At 37.9% G+C, this 16,270-nt stretch overlaps 1 protein-coding gene and 1 long non-coding RNA gene across 2 annotated transcripts in view; one reads left to right on the forward strand and one right to left on the reverse strand.

Annotated features, from left to right (window-relative positions):
- The window catches only part of LOC116695666 (uncharacterized), a 17,292-nt gene extending 10,346 nt beyond the window's left edge, over nucleotides 1–6,946 (reverse strand). The window contains exon 1 of the long non-coding RNA XR_004333515.1: nucleotides 6,935–6,946. This is a non-coding gene — a long non-coding RNA (uncharacterized LOC116695666). The remainder of the gene's footprint in view (nucleotides 1–6,934) is intronic.
- The window catches only part of LOC116695607 (inactive N-acetylated-alpha-linked acidic dipeptidase-like protein 2), a 730,805-nt gene that overhangs the window by 12,755 nt on the left and 701,780 nt on the right, over nucleotides 1–16,270 (forward strand). The gene's annotated exons all lie outside the window — the stretch shown is intronic.

A 16,270-nucleotide genomic window follows, 5' to 3' on the forward strand; every position in this document is an offset into this window, starting at 1 on the left:
ATATATATATATATATATATATATATATGAATGTGTACATAAGTATGTGTATGTGCGTGGGGCAGGAGGTCAGGGTTGGTTGGCTGGGTCAAACAACCAGGTGACTTTCACCCAGGAGACCCATTTTCAAGTCAACTTTTGTAACTCTTCCATTGCCTACTACAAATGTACTTATTTTAACACAAACTAGGATCTTTTTGTAAACCTAACCAATAAGTTTTGTTTAAATTCCCAATGTTTTAACGTCTGTATGAGACGCACAGACGTACTCCAATGTACTTACATTCACTCTGCTGCTGACACCAGCCCTCGTACATACTTGCTACCCTCAACTCTTCCCATAACTGCAGTCCGTATGCAACAATTTCATGTCCATCTTACCTCTTCAGTGTGCTCCTTGAAAATAGCGTTGCTGCTGCAGCTGGCCGCTTGAGGATGCTGATGCTCAAACAGTATGCACATTTATTATATTTAGAAGCCTGTGCCTCTAATGCCTGCTTCCTGTTTCTCTCTTTTTATGGGCCCCTCCTTAAATTTTGGCCATTCTTGGCCATTTTAGACTCACTCTGCCAGACTCCATAGCGCTGCAGAGAAGGGACTAGTCAATATAGCATTTCGGGATGGGAGAAAAACGTTGATATAGTTTATTGGCATTACTTTAAACCAATCACAATTGGCATGGGAGGCGCTGAGCGCCATACAAAGCCTTAGTGCGGTTGCAAAATGGCCTCGGGAAAGAACCTGATTTGGTGGAAGGTGTACATTCAAAAGTTGTTTTGGTCTCATATTGGATATCTGTCCAATATGAAACCAAAACAACTCTTGAATAGCTAGCTGTCTGGATTTACCCTAAAGAGATCTTAGGACCAGTTAACCATAATCCAAAGGAGTTTAAAAATCCAACACAAATGAAAATAATGAAATCCGGCAATTTCACTGAAGTTAGGACATTGTGTAAAACGTCAATAAAAACTTAATAAAAGGATTTGCAAATCTTTTCCAGCCTATGTTCAGGTTAGAAAGGTAACAGACCAGGTAAGATATTTAATGTTCATTCAATGTTCACTGATGAACATTGTTTGTTTTGCAAATATTCACTCATTTTGAATTTGATGCCTGCAACATATTCCTAAAAAGCTAGGACAGGGGCATGTTTACCACTGTGTTACATCCCCTTTCCTTTTACCAAACACTCAATAAGCATTTGGGAACGGAGGACACTTATTGTGGAAGTGTTGTAGGTAGAATGCTTTCCCATTCTTGCTTGATGTACAACTTCAGTTGCTCTGTCAACAGTCTGGGGTCGGTGTTTCATCATAATGCGCCACACATTTACCAATACGAGACCGGTCTGGACTGCAGGCCGGCCAGTGTAGTTACTGCACTGTTTTACTATGAAGCCACACTGTTGTAACATATGCAGAATGTGGCTTGGCATTGTCTTGCTGCAATTAGCAGGAAAGTCCCTGAAAAAGACGTTGTTTGGATGGTAGCACATGTTGTTCGAAAACCTGTAATCACCTTTCAGCATTGACGGTGCCTTTACAGATGTGCAAGTTACCCATGCCATGTGCACTAACACACCCCCATACCATCACATATGCTGACTTTTGAACTTTGCCCTGATAACAATCTGGCTGGTGCTTTTCCTCTTTGGGCCGGTGGACATGACCTCCATTATTTCCAAAAACAGTTTGAAATGTTGACTTGTCAGACCAGAGCACACTTTTCCATTTTGCATCAGTCCATCTCAGATGAGCTCGGGCCCAGAGAAGCTGGCAGCGTTTGTAGGTGTTGATTTATGGCTTTCGCTTTGCATGATAGAGTTTTATCTTGCACTTGTAGACGTAGAAACACACTGTTAACTGACAATGGTTTTCCAAAGTGTTTCTGAGCCCATGTGGTAATATCCTTTACATAATGATGTTAGTTTTTAATGCAGTGCCGCCTGAGATATCAAGGTCATGGATATTCAACGTTGGTTTTTGGCCTTGCCGCTGCTGACGTGCAGCGATTTCTTCAGATTCCTTGGATCTTTTAATGGTGTTATTGTCTGTAGCTGATAAAATCCCTAAATTCCTTGCAATTGTACGTTGAGAAATGTTCTTACACTGTTGGATTATTTGCTCACGCAATTGTTCACAAAGTGCTAAACCTCGCCCCATTAATGCTTAAGAACGACTGAGCCTTTTGATGTAGACCAACAATCGGATAATCTTTAGGTAAATCTTTACTTGGAAGAACCACATACTGGTACCATGCCACAAAATCTGTAACACGGAAGTATTTGCACATCTGAGATGCTACTAACAGATGGGACAACATTCCTCATGCTTTTGTATTTGTGAATTGACTCACTGTTAAGATTTACAATTTTTACTGATTACTTATTAAAGATTTTGCATTAGTTTACTGAAATCAGGCTACCTGAAATCGTTCCTACCAGATCAATCAGTCATTTTTAAAAATCACCTATTTAAATATAGTATTTTAAATAATAATAATAATAATAATAATAATAATAATAATAATAATAATAATAATAATGCTCAGAAAATTCTTTTATGAATGCCTTTTAGGGCACATTGTTCCATTGATGTCACAGTATGTTGTCAGAGTATGTGATAGTATGATGCAGTTTTGCGTTCTGCATTCTTTTTTAAATGTTGGAAATTGTTTGACATGCTGAGTGTCAGTTACTGAGATGAAGTATGTAATTGTACTTCAAAGGAAATTAATCTGAGTGCGTGACAGCACACACTGTCATGTATGACAACATGCCCTGACACGAAGTAGCTTGTCACAAAATGTGATGCTTTCATCTGTTGTAACTTCAACTTCTAGTAAATTATTAAGACTTTAAAAAGCCAGTTTTACAGAAACCCTAATCTCTTAAAAAAAAAAAAGGAATGTCAGTATTAAGGTACTGTCTAAGAAATACATCAAGTGGAAAGTGCCAATTGGTTTCAGCCTCCTCCGTGTTTCCGTGTATTCTTGTTGAAAACCGTTAACGTTGGCTGCTGACAAATTAAGCCAGCAAATGGCTTTGCATGCATGACGTTAAGCCTGAGTTAAACAAACCGGGACCTGCTGTTCGTTCAAAAAAATAGTGCACGTGTTCTTACACACATACACACATCAACGACCACTGTATGTCCATTTCCCTTTCTCCAAACAGCTCCTCTCCTCCCCAGTCTATTTTATTTTTTTATTTTATATATTTTTTCATGGTGGTGCAACAACATGGGTACAAGATAAAAGTCTGTACAAATCCCAGTTTAAAAAAAATCCTCTCCATTTTCCCATTGATCCCCCCCACCCTCCCCAGTCTATTTGAAAATCCCATTAGGGATCCATTACAGAGACTTTATGAAAAGCAGATACATTATTTTTTCTCCCAGCACTGAAAGCCGGAGATGTGTGCATCTAAGAGCACATTTACCTTCAACACTAAGCACTCCTACAGTTAAATGATGTTTTTCCACCTCCAAGATGAATCTCTCGTCGTCCTTGGTGGTGTAGAAGAGGCATGTACATTATAGGGCGGTGTGTTGTGGTAAATTGACTGGATGCTCTCACTGTTTCACTTCCTATCCGGCTGTCCAACCGCCCGGTGGCGTGTATCTTTTGTGGAGTGGAGAGCCACTTCACGCCTTACCTTGATAGCTGCAGTGCTGCTCAATGCTGTACAGATCCATATGGTACACCCACTACAAAAATGCTGTTTTCATGACTTATTTTTAATGAAGGTGACATTCATTCTTCATTTTTTAGCCTCCGGAGAAGCAAGGCTTATGGCAGGGCTGGCTGGTATGGTCTATATCCACTTGGCACTTTGGTCCAGAGCATGTTACAATGACAAGGTTCAGATGTTGGTAAAATGTGTTGTCTGTGAAGAAGAAAACATTAAGATCAAAACTCTTAGCGTATTTCTATTTTTTTGCAAAGAAACTTGTTGCAGTGGATGTTTTTTTTCAGTTTATTATCCTACAATTGTCATGTGTGCCAATGCATTATGATTTAGTTAAGTCAATTGAGTAATATAAACTACTTACAGAAAGCTAAGACAAACATGTCCATCCACCATTGCTAACGTCACTGTCTCCGTGTTCGGACACTTTTTGCTGTTCATGGTCATATCCGGACACATCCAGTCTGATGCCTATTTCCGGTCTTTTCACTGTGCTGTTCTTGGGAGAATTCCCCTGAAGTGCAAATAGGAGTAATTTATTCACACTGAAGAATCTACGTGTGAATTTTCAAATGTTATGTACATGGACATTGTAATGTCTAATTAGTAAGGGACTTTGATAAGAAAAAGCAGTGGCGACGCTATAAATTTAAATTTAAGAAGAATGCAGTTAAATTGTGACAAACAGATGTGCGATCCTGGTCCTAAAGTTAATTTGCGTGAATTATCAACCCAACAGTGCCCAGTGAATGTTTACAGCGGGGAGGTAGGGGTGTCTTAGTATGGCCAAGGGTAGCGCACGGCTTATTCAACGGTATTACTTTCTTTTTGCCAACTCTTGTAAAGACAAAGCTAAAGTAAAAGTAAATGGTTAGAAAGCTAAGAAGTTACACTTCAATCTTACACCCTAAATGAACTGAAATCATTACAACATATTTTGTGTTTGTATTAAAACATATATATATATATATATATATATATATATATAGATATTGTGATAGAGCGTAAGTGAAAAGGTGTCGCAGCATGGATATACAGTAAATAACTCAAGGGGGTGGCTGGGTTGGATCAGAGGGTTGAGCAGGCACATCTTGGCATAAAGGTCCAGGGTTCAAATCCAACCTGTGACGATTCCTTGCGTGTCTTCCCTCTTTCTCACATAGCTGTCCTATCAAATAAAGGTGGAAAAGCCAGAAAAATAAATACGTAAATAATTCAAGGGAGACTGGGCTGAAAAGAACAATGAAGGAACTTGATTGGTTTATGGGAAAGAGGGCAAGACTAAACTCCAGGAAAAGACAAAAAATATATAGTGTAGCCTACCTTTTAAAATGAACTACAAAGCTATTTAATATCCTTGATATCAGTTGCCAGAAAATGGAATGTATGAACTGGTTAAGTCACTGTACAGTACATATTTGCATATCTGAAAGAGAAGAAGAGCTTTCTTGTAAAACTAGATGTTAACTAAGTGGCTTCCCCCCAACTGCATGGTGTTTGTTAAAATGAATGGCATACCAGAGAAGACTAAAGTTATGTGTATCAGAAGTATTGAGCAGCTTTTGTAAATACCTATATCAAATTCCCAGGAGTTGGATCATGTAGCTTCCATATTATTTTACTCTTTCATTGTTGAAGCATCAGCTTTTTATCAGGTCTACACTATGATTAGTTTTCATTTTACTAGATGTTCTGACGCTGTGCATGGCTTTGAACAGAATATTGATCCTGAAAATAACTTTTACAATAACATAAACAACAACTGTGGCTATTACACAGAGCACCAGTTCAACAATAATATTAAACATGAGGACAGAATATCTCTCATTCATTTTAACAGCAGAAGTCTGTATTCTAATTTACAGAGTATAAAGGAATGTTTAGGACATTTCAAGAAACCCTTTGATAGCATAGCCATATCAGAAACATGGCTTAATGCCAACAGGGGCATTGATTTTGAATAATTATATGAACAGAGAGAATGCAGATGTGGAGCCATGTTTTGATGACTACTGCCAAAAAAACATGGCAGTAGGCATTGATGACATAATGGTGTGTATCGGGATTTAATTATGTATGGAAAAAATAAAGAAAAGTTGTGTGGATAGGAAACCAGTATACAACATTAAAATATGTATAAAAAATGTTTAGTAAAGTAAAGCATAAAGTCAACTATATCTGTGGGGATTTCAACATTGGCTTTTTAAGATCAATAAAGACAAATTGATGGAGGAGTTTATTAAAACATTGTATAGTTGAGTCTTCTTCCGCTAATGTAAAACGGAATTCTGCTGTTAAGCCAGCTTCGTTCCAAGTTTGGGTGAGACATCACATATCCACTAAACCAACCAGAATAACATATGGTAATGGTGCCACTCTGATAGACAATATTTGGAAAGCAACTTTTCTAGGCGGAACATTGATAAATTATATAAGTGATATGAGTAAGTAATAGCAACAAGCAATACTCAGCCAAGTCAAGGATTCAAAGTGGAATAACCTTAAATGCCTTAAGAATAATTTATTGTTGATTGTAATTATAGTGGGAAAAGGCTCTGCAATAAGATTAAATACTGGAGAAGAAGAACCAAAGAAACTATATCTGCATTTAGAAATTCAATTCAATTTTTCAATTCAATTTTTGTTATATAGTGCTAAATCACAACAACAGTTATCTCATTGCGCTTTTCATAAAATGAGTTAATAAAGTATAATTGGAAAGAAGAAAGCAAGGAAGCTGAACTTAATAATGCATATGAGCTATTTTCAGACATATTTACAACTCTATATAATAAAAACTATCCGATAAAACAATATTGCATTAAAAAGAATTACTCAGAAAAACCCTGGATGCCCAAAGCAATTCATAATGCCTGTAAAAAAGGATACCCTTATTTTATAAAATATAGAATGAAAGAATAGATGAGTTAATATATAAGGAATATAAAAACAAATTATCCAACATAATGAGGGCATGTAAGAAGGATTATTATAATAAAGTACTATAGAATAACAAATATAATGTTACAGCAATATGGAACAGCATTATTGCAAAAGGACTAAATAAATTTAATTATCCGGAAAACTTCAAGATTAATGACATGACGTTGACAAATATGAATGCGGTTGACATATTCAACAATTGATTTGTTAATGTGGGCCCTAAACTGGCCAAAGATATACAGTGCACAGGAATTAAATGCTCTGTGATGTGATGTGGACAAAAAAAAATAATCTAGTGACTAACATATTTTTAATAACTATAGTAATTTATACTGTTTATTGAAAAAAAAACTATATTGAAAACAGGATTCAGTTTGTTCCGATAATCACCGATCAGTGAGCCTTAGTATTTCCTGTGGCATTCCACAGGGGTCAGTATTAGGCCAGAAACTGTTCATATTTTATCTAAATTACATTTGTAAAGAATGAAATGTACTTAAAAGTACTGTTTTTGCAAATGACACAAATGTTTTGTTTTTGGATTCAAATAAGTTATCTTTAAACTTGAACAAAACTAAATTCATGATATCTGGAAATTGTACAATAAATACAGTTGTTAAAATAGTAATTGATAATGAAATAATTGAAAGAGTCAGTGTGTTACACTTGGCCACTAACTGTGCTGAAAGCCCCACATTAAATATGTGTGCATGAAGATAGCCAGGAATATTGGTGTATTGAGCAAACTAGATACATATTGAACCTAAATACACTACACACTCTGTACTGCACACTTATTTTACCATGCATGTTATATCGTGTGGAAGTTTGGGGAAATATCTGCAAAAGCACATAATTACAAAATATTTGCACATTGCAAAAAAGTGCAATTAGGATAATAAATCACACCGGGTAATATGAGCACACTGATCATCTTTTTATAGACATTCTTAAATTCAAAACTGCTCAATTTATGTTTAAGGTTAAAGAACATAATTTGCCGTGTAACATACGTGTAGTGTTTAACGTAAGAGACGGGGGATATCATCTAAAAGGACGTTGTATGTTCAAACAACCTCTTGTGCAAACTACTGTTAAAACCATGTGTATTTCAGTTTGCGGGGCGACCTTATGGAATGGACTGAACAATGACATCAAACAGAACCATAATATAATTCAGTTCAAAAATAGATTAAATAAATCAATAACTGACCAATACAGAATGTAAATGTAAATGTAAATGTGCTGTATTTATATAGCGCTTTTCCAGTCTTAACAACTGCTCAAAGCGCTTTTACATCTACAGGAAACATTCACCATTCACACATATTCATACACTGTGGCCGGGGCTGCCGTACAAGGTGCCACCTGCTCATCAGATAAACATTCACACACATTCACACTCCGATGCGCAGCACCGGGGGCAACTCGGGGTTCAGTGTCTTGCCCAAGGACACTTCGACAATGACTGCAGGGGCGGGGATCGAACCACCAACCCTCCGATTGGCAGGCAACCGCTCTACCACTGAGCCACAGCCGCAGAAAGGAATAGACCGAAACCTAAGAATGGGATTGTAATCTAAAGGTATTGAAAGTAATTGTAAGACCTGAAAGATTGTATGCTGTATTTACATATCTATTTGTTTTGTAATAATATAATATTGTGATGTAGGGGCAGGGCCTTATCCTTTTTTATTCATTTTTTTATCTTTGGTCAATTCTGTTTTTTTGAGTTTCAGTTTTGTGGTTTTACTTTGTTTTTGTTTTCTTTTGCAACATTGTTGATTGTTTGAGGTAAATAATAAAATAATAACAACAAAAAAATCACTGCTGCTCAATGAAGTGTAAACTCGTGTAGTTCAGTATATCTCATTTCAGTTTGATCCAGCAAAAGCTGTGACAAACTGGAAATTGAGTCTGGGTGGATAATACACACACACACACACACACACACACACACACGGCACCTGTCTGTGCTGCGTGCTGGGGGAAAAACAGGATCCCACACTGTAATAAGTGCTACATCCACCATGTAGGTTTAATACAGTATATTTTAAATAATTATGATCTAATTTATTTTATCTGTTTTATCTTAAAAAGTATCAATACACCTTGTCTTTACTTACAATGTGTCAGTACATATACAACAATATATTTTGAATAAAACTATCAAAGTTTATTTTAGTAATTATTAATATGTGATTATTGTGTGCATGATACGTTATAACAGTGATCTGATATTCACAAGCTATGTGAGTAGTATTGTCTATGATTGCTGTATACACAAAACGTTAAAAAAAAGGTAATCATGCCTTTCCCCCGATGCGTCTGTGTGTGTTTGATCTGGGCGGACACCTGGGCAACATGTATCAGCAGCTTGCTTTAAATCGTTTTCGCGACTTCATACACTCGGCGCTGCAGAACTCAGCTGGTTAAAACGGTAAGAATTATTGCTGAATAATTTTAGAATTTTGCTACACCGATGAATATAGATGTCCTTTTTGGTAGTTAGAGTTAGCTGGCTAACATGCAAATTGTACTAAATGACCTGCATGCATGGCAAGCTAAGTTAGCTGCCCAGTGATCCTTGAAGCTAACGCTACTTCGGCAGTTGGGGCTGTCACCGTGTTTGACTCATCCTAATGCTAACTTTAAATGAAAAAAATGACACCCAAAGCCAAGAGATACAATTAAGGCTAAGCCAAGCCGATTTAACTGAGATTCAATAAAGACAGGCTAACTACATGATAGCTAGCCAATACATGCCTTTGCTAACTTTATTACGTTTTAGCCGTGAGTTTTATATACTCCTGTTCTAGCGTTAGCTACATTGTAGCTGCCATCTTTTTTTTTTTTTTAGCTAGCTAGCTTTTAAGCAGTAATGTGTTTTTTGTTAGTAACGTTAACGTTTCACGACATTAGAAGCATGAGGCCGTTCCCATTACATTCTCCACTCGAAGAAGTATTGGAGGAAATGCCCATGACAACTGGACCCTCATCAGACTGCTCCCACAAAATGATAGGACATAAGATACTGTTTAACGATTCAACATGGAATGTAATAATGCGTCTTCAAGAAAGAGTTGAACTTGTGGTAGCTCCAACCCAACAGTGTGTCACTTTATGGAACCACATACACAACAAGCATGGTTTTGGCCTACGGGTCTACTGCAGGACTTCGAGACTTTGTTGAAGTTCTTCAGATAGTTGTCATCGAGGTATTTTTATGGCTAAAGTATTCATTTCCTGGTATGATGAGCACTTTTGAGGATTTGAGTTGGAGACTACAGAGCTTGTAGTTTTTGTGAAACAACAGGATCTCGCTGACGTATGTCCTCTTGCAGACTACAAGGTCGGAGGAAAGCGTATGGTGATGCTGAAGCGCCATAGTTGTCTGGAATACTAAGTAAATATTTGGTGTACAAGTGTTGCTGATGCACCTATTTATTAGATGTCAATTATCTTAATTCATTCCCAAACGTACACAAGCAAAATCTAAGATGGTCGCTTAACAATGCTTGACTGAATGCATAAATAACTAATTCCAACTAATTTTATCTTCTTTTTAAGGCTACATCATCACAATGGACGCAGCTGTAAAGTTTTGAATCATCCTGGATCATGAAATAAAGAAACTTTGTCTTCCTGGAATATCACTTACAGTGTAAGAGTTGGAAACGGCAGTAAAGCAAGCATTTGGGATCTCAGGAGAAATTGGCTTAAAGCACAAAGACCTAGAGTTTGATGACTTCAGAGCTAATGACCTGAGGATACACTGAAGATAGTGTACATCTCACCACCTGCTATAGTTTTTACTGCTGTTGACTTTCTTGAGTCTTTAACAGTAGATTGTGCTGCCTCTCAATCAGTGCTAGAAGATGACTCCATGTCTCAACCATCCACATCAACTGATTCCCCTATGCACAATCTGATGACACTGTAGAACTCAGGCCCCGTTCTACTGGAATGCACCAAACATGGCCAACAGAGTTTCCTGTTCCTAAGTTTACATACAAAACAGAAGTAGCACTTCAAAAAGGCCGTACAACAGAGCCTGAAGTATAAAATGGGAAATTACCAAAGCAAACTTCGAACACATGGGATTCCAGAGCTATTGATTAACTCTCTACAGCACAAATCTCCTGGAGACAAGAAACCAGCTAAGAACGTTAAAAACACAGAAAAATCTGAGGTGAACTACCTTGCCCCTCTTCCTGCAGGGGAAAGTGAAGATCCCCTTGAGAGTGTCAGGCAGGAACTTATCTCTGGGACTTAGAAAAAGAATAATGGCAGAGTTATAAATGAGATGATGTCCAGAACCTTTAGTTTCCGAAGACAGGAGACTGTAGGCAAAGCCCCGGGTTTTGCAGATCTGCTAGAGACATGGCCTGCCCTCTTTGAACCACCCCAAGTAAGCTTAAATCAGCAAAGCAAAGGAGCTGAAATAAAGTAATTGGTCATATACAGGTATGGCTGAATAATTTCGTAGTGCAGTGTGTTTTATTTTTGGGATTTATTAATTCATTTGTTTGGTTTTACACAGTACTCAATAATGGTACATGGTTAAAGGACTGCATTTCTGTAGCACTTATCTTGTCTACCGACATCTAAAAGTGCTTCACATTTACGCCTGCCCCCAATTTGTACATTTATATCTAACCAAGATGTCACACTTCTGCTTACAGATCAATAAAGAGTTTCGGGGAATCAATGCCATATCACTTGAGCCGACATTCATGTCACAGTTGGACAAACACACTCCAAAGATGGTGTCACTTTTTGATGCAAAGAGAGGAGCAGTTGGTCAAAGTATCAAGTCCCAGATGTTGGAACTCATCCAGGTAAAAGGATAATATGGTCTTTCTATGCTGAACGATTTCTAAAACTGTAGTGAGAAATGAGAATAGTGATTTTGTTTTCCCCAGAAAAGTTGTTTAGCCCTGACTTTTTTGATAATGATAGCCAGGATTGGACCAGTCACAGACTGATGGCTGGACTAATGTGGAGCGCAGAAGTTTCTGTTATACCAGAATCATAAACAAAATTGCTAAAATTGAGAATTAAAAAAACCTATTACAAATAATTCATATGGGCCCTGCATTAAGAGAATACTACAGTTGAATAAAAAGTGGAAATACAGGTGTGTGCGAAGTGCTAGTTTAAATTTTTGATGTGATCCATCGGCCTCTGTTGAGAAAAGACAGGAGGTGATTCTGAGATGTCTGACTGAGTACATGGGGGAGAGCCTGATCAGTGACAACGACGTATCTTTAAGCCATAAAGCTATGTGGGTCTGTCCGACTAACCATCCAACTGATCACCTGTTTTTTATCAATACTTTTAAGAAAATGTCCTCTATTGGTGTTGTGTTTATTTCATAGGGATTACCATTGCTATAAAACTATATATTTACACACTGTAGATCAGTGATTCCCGAAGTGGGGGTCGCGACCCCCAGGGGGGTCGCGAGCCAGAGAGGGGGGGTCGCGAGTTGATTTCCAGAATAAAATAAAAATTTAAAAACGATTAGAATAGCATGTTAGCCATGATTTTAACACAAGATAAAACTGTGGATAAATTTAAAATAAAACCAAGCAACTAATAAAAAGGGAACAGCTGTTTTGATTTTCTTTCTTTCCGAGTAGCGGTCTCCAACATTAACACTACAACTGCCGGGATCCAAAAGTACTGGAACCGCAAGACTCTAAACTCTATAATCTGTCATGATAACCTAATTGCAATTTTAATGCAGGTACTGTGTTAGGATATCTTTAGAAAAACGAAATAACCACAAGATGTACAATTTAACGTGTTTAATTATACACTTGAGTTCCCAGGTGCTTCAATAACTCAAACATGGCATAGTAGTAAAACAAATTCCATTCACATCTGAAAAATATGGTATGTAAACATGCAATAACACCTAAAAGTATTTTCTTGAACATTATAACCTAACTAACCTGTCATGCCTCCGTATTGGTGTCTGCCGTAGTGCGCATTGCTCCTCGGACCGCGTCCCCCCACCCGGGGTTCGGACGCGCCCCGCTCCCTTTCCTCCTCTAAACTCGTTAGTCTCGCTCTGCCAGTTGCTGCCTGAACTTCCTCCAGACATGTCCCTGCTGGTGCCCTCCTTGGAGAGGATGTGTGTGATTCCAGCAGTTTGAGGATGTATAAAGTTGTATAAACACGTAGGCACGCCCGGCCATCTAGCTCCGTGTCCCGTCCTTCCACAGAGCGAGCGCCGGCGCTGCCTTCTGGTCCAGAACGGAGTCATCCCGCCGTACTCACGGTGGTAGCAGCGTTACCAACCCGGGCTTTACCTTCGCCCCATCGCTGATGCCACAGTTGTTACCCAGACCGATTAAAAACGACACCACGAAATGCCGATACTGTAGGCCGAAATAGGTAAAAGGGATTTTTCTTTTTTTTGGCCTAGTGTGTAATGTATATAAAAACTATTTAAATTAAAATATAGAGCTTTTAACTTGCTGTGCTCCAAACATATTACAAATCCACCTCATTAGGTGAGATTAAGTTCAAATTAAAGTATGAGTAAATACTGTAGAATAATGTCATGCTGTTGTGTTATTTTGTGTTGTCAATATGCTCATGTTTGGATACGCCTGTAGTTGGTGCGGGTTGCGCGCAATGTTTATAGTGGGGGGGGGGGTCGCGAGTCACTTGCACCGTTACTTTGGGGGTCGCGGGCTGAAAGTTTTGGGAACCCCTGCTGTAGATAAGTGATAAACAGGCATTAGTAATGTTATCATGAGAAATTATGATTGGCCAACATAGCACGGTTGGAGCACAGGGAAACTTTGATGTGTAGCTACATGTGACTGGGACACTGGTAATGTGGTCTTCAACTTTGTGCAATATGATTTAAAGCTAAAGAAACTTTACATCTTGTGTTTCAAAAACATTACTGCAAAAAGGCTTGGTTAAGTACTTGATTTTGATTGGACATTCACTTGATTCTGCAATCTGCAATTTCTATATAACAGACCATTATCAAATATAACATCATTGCCATGGAGTTCTGATTATAGAAGGGCTGAAATTGTTTTGTAAAATTTTTGTACTCATAGCTCTAAGGGAAAAGGGCTTACAGCGCTTTAATTAGCTCCTTTGTTAGCTCATCAGCGTGACTTGGCTTCCTCCAGAGAGTTGTGCTCATCAGTGGTAAAGTTAACCGTCCCGACCGAGTAACTTCTAGCCCTGTTATAAGCTGTGGAAAAAGCTGGATAATGTAAAGCGAGCATGTTTTTATTATCTCATTGTCTCCACCTATAGAGTCGTGATGAAGCCGAGGTGTACGCCAAACTCACAATGAAAGTTTACATGTGCCATCAGCTCAATGCTGTTCAGAGGTCTTCACAACTTGTCACAAGCATGCTGCCCACTGCTTGGACTTACTTATTGCCTGGATATGAAATATCCACCAAAACTGCAGCACACGATTGAGATGTACCAAAGGCTCTTCATTGAAATAGACCCCATGCGGTCTAAACCATCATCTAATTACACAAATCTCCTCAACAAGTTGTCTTAGATAACTTGTCACTTATCTCACCTTGGAAGGTGAGACTACTCGAACTGTGTTTAATTCAGCAGATGTTTAAAAATGTTTTGAAAATTGTTATTGCTATTTTAATGTGATGTTGTGTCTCACAATTACCTTTTTGTTGCAGGTAATGTTCATATGTATGGCCTGTTTTGTAATAGTACTAGTAGTAAATGATACTATTAGAATTACAACTTTTAAAACAATGGATTGGTAAGAGATAAATAAATTGTATAACCTTAAATATGTCTTTTAATTTTTTTCTTAGAATGAAATTCTTAATGATGAGAGAGGATGTAACAATCACAACATAGTGCTTGGGATATAGATATAGGTTGTAGAGTAGACTCAAGTAACCAATAATCGTTTTAATTGTTTAATATCATGTACAAGTGAGTTACGTTTACTAACAAAATTAAGTTTATCTAACTAAATAATATCAGTAATATTAGTTAACTCAACTTGATTTAGTTGGGTTCACATTACGTATTGTTACAGTATTCGTGCTACTTAAAAAAGCTTTGATGTAAATGAAACACAAAATGCCCAGTGAAAACTCTTACATCACTTTTTTATAAGTAAAACAAAAGGTATTAGTTTTTAGAGTGCAAATGATAAGTGGCGTTCTGCAGGATACCCAAACTGCACTTCCAAGATGGCTCACACACACCCAAACCCACACAAGTGGACACAGACCTACACACCTCTGTGTAAAAAAATATATATAAATAAATTTGAGAAGTGAATGGATAAATAAATAATTGTCTGGCTGGTGGAAAATTGAGATTTCTCTGTAAACTGAGAAGTGGTGCTCTTAAACCATCTAACCTTGCTGGTGTTGAAAAAAGCTGCCTCAAACAGGAATTGGATATTAGTTAAGCTGACAAGCTGTCACAAAACTCAACTAAAATCTACTTTATGTACAAAGAGAAAAGGCCTATAGGTATGTCTTCTTGCCACATTAGTTAAAGACAGGTTTTCATCTTTATGAGGCTACTCCCAAATGAATCCCCCACAATCAGCCCATCAGTTCCCCAAATGTTTTATCATTTTTTCTCTCCTCCTTGTCTTGCCCTTCAGCTCCATCAAAGTACATGCCTTCCGTTCATATGCCACATACTATTACAGTTTCTCCAAAATAATGTCAAATGTACGCCTCCCTGGGGACATTCTTGCTGCTTTTATTTAACTTGACAAATAGCTTGAGTCAGATGTTGTGCTACAGTGGGTTAGCAGTGATGGAGCAGCAATCAAATGTGTAAAAAGTAGAGAAATATAAAACTTCACATTGGTGCAAAGGGCAATCATGGTCTTTGCAGCTTTTACAGGCTTTATTTTCATGACAAAAAAATTGAACACAGGGATTTGGCCAGTTTCAGAGCCCAATTCAATTTATTTGTCATGCAATTAACCAAGTTGAAAATACCCCCACAAAAAGTATGATTGAATAAAATTAACAGTGTTGAACCCATAGAGAGTTATTAATGGACCATCCACTTCCTCTCAGGTCTATGATAATATTAGCTTCCTTCAGCTAATTTTGGTTATATACGGCCCAAACATTAACAGTTTTGGTTCTGTCTCACTGCTCTCATCAATCTCATTTGAAGCCACAATCCAGCTGCACATAAAGCTATGATAATCACACTGTACACTACTTGCCCAGCACCAAAACCAGTCGGTGACAAGCTGGTGAACAGCGGAGAGACAGGATTTGGTGGAGACCAAAACAGGGCTAAAAGAATGATTTCAATTATATTCATCAGGTTACCAGAAACGCATGTAAATAAATGTTAATGGAGCTACATGTCTGCTAGGGGTGATCCGAGTATCCGGCTGAAACGAGTATCTGGTACGGACAAAGCACTTTTGCCGAGTACAAGTATTATCCGAGTAATATGAGTCAATATCCGTCCTCGGATTGAATACAACTCCTCAACTGGCCGCGCAGCGTTCTGTGATAATCACAGTGTCTGTAAGTACTACAAACTTCGGTTTGTAGTACTTACAGACTTAGTAACCAGTAGATTTCTGGTGAAAGTGGGGTTTGTAGTCCTTACATAGTAACCAGT

This window comes from Etheostoma spectabile, chromosome 9 (genome assembly GCF_008692095.1).
Source record: "Etheostoma spectabile isolate EspeVRDwgs_2016 chromosome 9, UIUC_Espe_1.0, whole genome shotgun sequence".
NCBI lineage: Eukaryota > Metazoa > Chordata > Actinopteri > Perciformes > Percidae > Etheostoma > Etheostoma spectabile.